This window comes from Mustela lutreola, chromosome 4 (assembly GCF_030435805.1).
Source record: "Mustela lutreola isolate mMusLut2 chromosome 4, mMusLut2.pri, whole genome shotgun sequence".
Lineage (NCBI taxonomy): Eukaryota > Metazoa > Chordata > Mammalia > Carnivora > Mustelidae > Mustela > Mustela lutreola.
The window spans coordinates 167,599,546-167,606,153 of NC_081293.1; positions in this window are offsets into that span (position 1 = coordinate 167,599,546).

The following is a 6,608-nucleotide window of genomic DNA, read 5'->3' on the forward strand; positions in this document are numbered from 1 at the left end:
GTAAAAAGCCTCAAAATTCTTGAGGCCATTGGGGCACCTGGGTGGCTCAGTGGGTTAAAGCCTCTGCCTTAGGCTCAGGTCATGATCTCAGGGTCCTGGGATCGAGCCCCGCATCATGCTCTCTGCTCAGCGAGGAGCCTGCTGCCCCCCTCTCTCTGCCTGCCTCTCTGCCTACTTGTGATCTCTCTCTGTCAAATAAATAAATAAAATCTTAAAAAAAAAAAGTTAAAAAAAAATCCTGAGGCCATTAAACCAGCAGCTATTCCCTTTAAAGGAAGTCTGTAGTTTTCCAGTTTTTTTTCCTTAAAAACTTTCTAAGTTGGTAAGACTTTCTATGTGGCTGTATCAAAGTTCAACCATGATTGCATCAAAATCTTGCACTAGAGGGCCGTCTAGGTGGTTCATTCGGTTGAGCGTCCTCTGACTCTTGATTTCTTCGCCCAGGTTCTGGTCTCAAGGTGGTGACGTTGAGCCCCGTGTGGAGCACCCCCGCCCCCCCGTAGGGCTCCACACTCATGGGGGTGTCTGCTAGAACTTTCTCTCCCTCTGCCCAAACCTCCACTGGTATGTGCAGGCACTGTCTCTCTCTCTCTCTCTCTCTCTAAGATAAATCAATCATAAACAAACAAACAAACAAACAAACAAAAAACTTCGTGCTAGAAAAATATATACCAACACACTTTTTGAGTTATATTGTCTTGGTTCCTCCATTCACCATTTGTGCAGGAGGTAATTCAGATTAATTCACATAATTCACATAAAGAGCAAATTATCTTGTAGCCAGTTGTACCTAAACCACCTATCTGTGGCAGGATGCAGTTCTTACCTGGTTTAATTGAGCGCCCACCCTCTTTGGGAACACTTTGTTCAAATACTTTAGCATTAGGGGTGCCTCAGGGGGTTGAGCCTCTGCCTTCGGCTCAGGTCGTGATCTCAGGGTCCTGGGATTGAGCCCCACATCAGGCTCTCTGCTCAGTGGGGAGCCTGCTTCCCCGCCGCCTCTCTGCCTGCTTGTGATCTTTGTCTCTGTCAAATAAATAAATAAAATCTTTAAAAATAAATACTTTAGCATTAGAATTTGTAATTTATGTCAATTAGTGTATTAATAGTTTAACTCAGAGTATTTTGTAACACACAATTTCAGAAACATGTTATTTAAGGACTTTGTTATTTTATCAATATTCTGATAAAACTATATTAAGAATATTTTCTCAGGGTGCCTGTGTGGCTCAGTTGGTGAGGCTTTCAGTTTAGGTCATGATCCCGGGATCCTGGGATTAAGCTCCAACCTCCCTGCTTTGCTTAAGCTCCCTGCTTTCCCTCTCCTTCTGCCCCCTCTCCCTGCCTGCTCATGCTTGTGTGCTCTCGCTCTCTCTCACTCAAATAAATAAAATCTTTTAAAAAAGAAAAAGAATATTTTCCCTAGGGCTGTAGTCCTAAATAACTCTAAATTGCATACGTTCTCCTAGTTTTCTTGGGATAATAACCTTTATTTAACATTGTATCAAGAATTATTTCAAGAATACTTTTTATAGGAAAGGAACCCTGGATTTTATTTCTCCATGCTGTGTTTGTTAGAATCACCAAGGTCCTGTGGCTACTTATCAGGGGAACTTTCTCCACTAGCCAGCTGGGAGTGATGGCCTCATCCGTTTACTTCTTTCCCTTATGAGAATTAACTTAGATATTGAGTCCTGGGGAAATCTAAGACAAAAAGAAGGAGTGGATGTTTTGCCCCTAAGTTCCTTCCCACTTATATCCTACCTCTGAGTTCCAACCACATGCGAGTCCTATTTGCCCTGAACTTCACCCCAGGACCTCCAAACTGAGGACTTACACCTCTGAGGCTCCTGTGTTCTAATTACTAGAAAATTTGGGTTTAGAGATGATAATGTTAGGAAATGATCAAACCCCAGGAGTGGAGGTTAAAAAAAAAGGGCTTTATTTAAAATAGCCAATTATTCTCTCACAATTTCTAATTTCTGAATTTGAGAGACTGTATTTCTTGCACTTTGTGCTACATGGCAGATTTTTAATGTTCAGTCCAAGCAAGATCAACCACTTGGAGTGTTTAAAAAGGATTCTTGTTATAGTAAGGGTCATTCATTGATTGGTTCATTCATTCATTCTCCAAATATTTGTGAGCCCAGATAGCTCCTCCCTTGAGAGCCTCTACACAAGAGCAAACAGGCCCAGGCCTTCTGCTTTTTCCCGGGGTCCTACAAAGAGGTACCTCGCGTGTGGCTGAAATACAGGGTTCAGTTGCAGTTACCAAACTTCCTTTGTCCTCTTGTTTCTGCCACTCCATTTCTCCTTCTTCTGCAAATGCTGCCAAAAATGGACTCTGGAGAAGACTTGCGAACACTGTGAGAAGTGAACGCTTCTGCCAGCTGCTGCTTGTTTTTCGGGGTCTCCAGTCCACGTAGTACCTGCGGGGTGCCAGGCTCTTTGCTGAGCTGAGAATGTTGTCCTCTACATTCTCAACCTTCTTTGGTCTCTGGCTCCCCAGAGGCAGCTGTCCTTACTTGCAGAGTCCTATCCACTTCTGAATCATAAACCTACCCCTCAAGGGAGGTCAAAAGTAGCCCATAGGTGCTCAGAAATAGATAAAACCTTTGTGTCTCTCTCTACTTTTACTTCTCATCATACCCACCATAAAATATTTCATTCTTTCCTTTTACAATTAAAGATAGTCCATTCCCATGAAAATAGAGACAAATGTGCAGAATGGGAGTGGTGGTCCTTGGAGGTAGGGGTGGATGGTGTTATATACACTAGTGATGGGGTGCTATTTTATATACTGTTTACCTGCAAGGTAAAAGGTCTTTTAAAGACACATTATTCTCTATGATCCTAGGTTAAGAAAAATGATGACAGATAATGCTTATCTCTTCACCATACACTCTTTATAATAAGAATCCAAGTCTCCTGAGTAGGATGCCTGTACTGCCAATGTTCTATGACTTAGTTGACAGCTGCAGAATATTCTCTTGGGGCCACAAAAGTAGATGAATATGATGCTCTTATGATCCCTCTAAAACCATTTTCTTTTTTTCCTGATTTCCTTTAACCATTATGTTTTCTATTTCAGATTTTTTCCTCCATAGTTTCTTACCCTTCACTTATAACTAACTCCCTGTTTGAGAGGTCAAAGATAGAGAAAAATGTAGAAATTTAGGATATGATAAAGGTGGCCTTTCAAAACATTGTGGAAAAGATGGATTATTCAATAAAGAGTATTGGGACAACTGGCTAGCCATATGGAAAAAAAAAATGAAATGGGAGCTTTATCTCACTCCTTACTCAAAATGAATTCTAGTTGGTTCAAAAATCTGAGCATAAAAATGAAATCATTAAAGATCTGAAGTAAGCTTGTGATTAAAGAAAATAATTTCAAGGCCTTTAAGCATGATAAAACTGGAAGCCAAAGGTAATTTGTTGGTAGATTAGATTAAATAAAAAATAAAATAAATCTTCCTAGACAAAACATTTTAAGTAAAGTAAAAAGAGAAACAAAAGACTGGGAAACATATTTATAAGTCACAGAGTAGAAACAATAATTTCTGTAAGTCATTTAGTAAAAGACTACTAATCTATTAGGAAGTGATCATGAATAGGTAATTTACAGAAAAAAAATCTGGATAAGCAATAAGCATATACAAAGCATGTTTCTTTATTAATAAAAAGTAACAGTTACAGAAAATCAAATTAATATGGTAATGGTAACTTTAAAATCTATTAGTCTGGCAAAAATTTTTAAAGTTCAAACAGATCTGGTATTGATGAAGGTTTGGGAAAGCTGGCATTGATCTCCATGTTGGTGGGAATAAAAATCCACCCAGCCAAAGAACAAATAATCCAGTCAAGAAATGGGCAGAGGACGTGAACAGACATTTCTGCAAAGAAGATATCCAGACGGCCAACAGACACGTGAAAAAATGCTCAACATCATTCGGCATCAGGGACATACAAATCAAAACCACAGTGAGCTGCCACCTCACACCAGTTACAATGGCTAAAATTAACAAGTCAGGAAATGACAGATGCTGGTGAGGATGTGGAGAAAGGGGAATCCTCCTACACGTTGGTGGGAATGCAAGCTGGTGCAGCCACTCTGGAAAACAGTATGGAGGTTCCTCAAAAAGTTGAAAATAGAGCTACCCTATGACCCAGCAATTGCACTACTGGGTATTTATCCTAAAGATACAAATGTAGTGATCCGAAGGGGCACATGCACCCAACTGTTTATGGCAGAAATGTCCACAATAGCCAAACTATGGCAAGAACCTAGATGTCCATCAATAGATGAATGGATAAAGAAAATGTGATATATATATATATATATATATATATATATATATATATATATATACAGTATTCCATATATATATATATGGAATACTATGCAACCATCAGAAGAAGTGAAATCTTGCCATTTGCAGTGACGTGGATGGAGCTAGAGGGTATTGTGCTGAGCAAAATAAGTCAAACAGAGAAAGACAATTATATGATCTCCCTGATGTGAGGAATTTGAGAGGTAGAGTGGGGTGTTTGGGCGATAGGGAAAAAAAAATGAAACAAGATGGGATTGGGAGGGAGACAAACCATAAGAGACTCTTAATCTCACAAAACAAACTGAGGGTTGCTGGGGGGAGGGGGATATGGAGAGGGTGGTTGGGTTATGGACATTGGGGAGGGTATGTGATATGGTGAGTGCTGTGAAGTGTGTAAGCCTGATGATTCACAGACCTGTACCGCTGGGACAAATAATACATTATATGTTAATAGAAATAATTTTAAAAAATCCACCCAGCCTTCTGGTAGGACAACTTGGAAAAAAATACATAAAGAATTTATTAAAAGCTATAATTGCAAAAATCTTTACATTTACATGCATTAAAAAGTTATGTAAAGGTCCTTTTATATTGATAATAAAATCTGAAGATAGGGAAATGATTAAAATATTATAGAACACCTATGAAGTGGGATATTATGAAGGTTCTACAGAATTATGAATGGTGTTTCTTCAAGGTGGGTCCTGCTTTCCTAGACCTGTTCTTTGTCTTCTTTGATACAGAATTATAAAGAAAATGAGAGTGTACACAAGATGGCGGGGAGCCTGCAGATAGAATGAGATGAGGGAAAAAAGGCAATTGTAAGCATTATTACTGTGGTCTTTGTGATATTCAAGAAATGAAGGTTAAGAACTTTAGTTATCTTGATACTGCATTTGCTGACTCAACTCTTCTGTTGGGACAACTCTTTTAGACTAGACTGTATGTTGACATCTTTATCTGAGTTCCATGAATTTGTGAAGGGAAATGAAAAAAAAATAGTCACGTTTCTATATTATAAATATAAGAAATTGCAGGTACAAAGGATTCAAGAGATTTGATCAAAGGTAAGAGCAGAGCTGGGAGTAGAAACCAAGCCCTTGTACCGTGCTTCACCACCATTATCATTGGCTTAATAACCTTGCCAAACGTCAGCCAAAACACTGAGATTTAGATATCCTGGCTCTTCTGCAGGACTGTACTTTTCAATTTAACATACATACATATATATAGTTTAATGTATGAAAGTAAAAATTGAAGTGTTCACCCATCTGCCTATCATCTCAATTACAGCAGGCCTTTGTCTCGAATATGATCAAATTGAAAACTGGACATATTAATCAGGGCCTGCAGTTTGCATAGGGGGTCAAACATTAAAAAACTGAAAAGTGAGAAAAAAGTCTTTCATGAACCACCCAGATACACTGTTTAAATATTTTTGTTAATAGCCATGGATCTCAAACTTTGGGTTTTACTATTCCTTTAGACTCTTTAAAAGTTTTGAGGACCCCAAAGAGCTTTTTAAAAATTTGAGTAATAACTATCAACATTTACCATAAAACAAGTTAAAAGCTGACATCTTTTAAATGTCTATTATTAGTTCACTTAAAAATAATAATTCTGTGGATGGTCGGGTTTATACACTTCACAGCACTCACCATGTAGATATGATTAATAGTTGTTATGAAAAACAACTGTATTTTGTACAACTGAACAAAAAATAGTGAGAATAGCATCATTTATCTCTTTTTTTTTGCAAATCTCAAGTCTAGCTAAGTAGAAGACCTCATATCTGCTTCTGCATTCAATCTCTTGCAGTAAGTTATATTGAATGAAGAAAATATAGCTTTGCCCAGATAAGTAGTTAAAGAAGAGTGAAGTATTTTATTAGTCTTGTCAAATAATTGTGAATATTCTTTGATATTGCTCTAAAACTTGGCAAGTGGAGGTTTCTTAAAGAAACTAGGCATGAATTACAATATGCGACCTGGAAATACATCAGTGAAAGTACTGTACTCTGTTACATTGAAATCATTAGTCTTATACTTAAAGTGGACCTTTTAATCAAACATAATTCTGTAATATCATCATACTTTGGTCATCTGGGAAACTTTGAATCACTGAGTTATGTAGATCTTCCAAATAGTAACACTTTTCATTATAGGATTTACTTTTAAAAATCCATCATCGGTATTTTTAATTAATGTTAATATCATCACCAGTCTGTTCAGAAAAGACTTTAAATATCAGGAAACTGTCAAGTTTACAGTAATG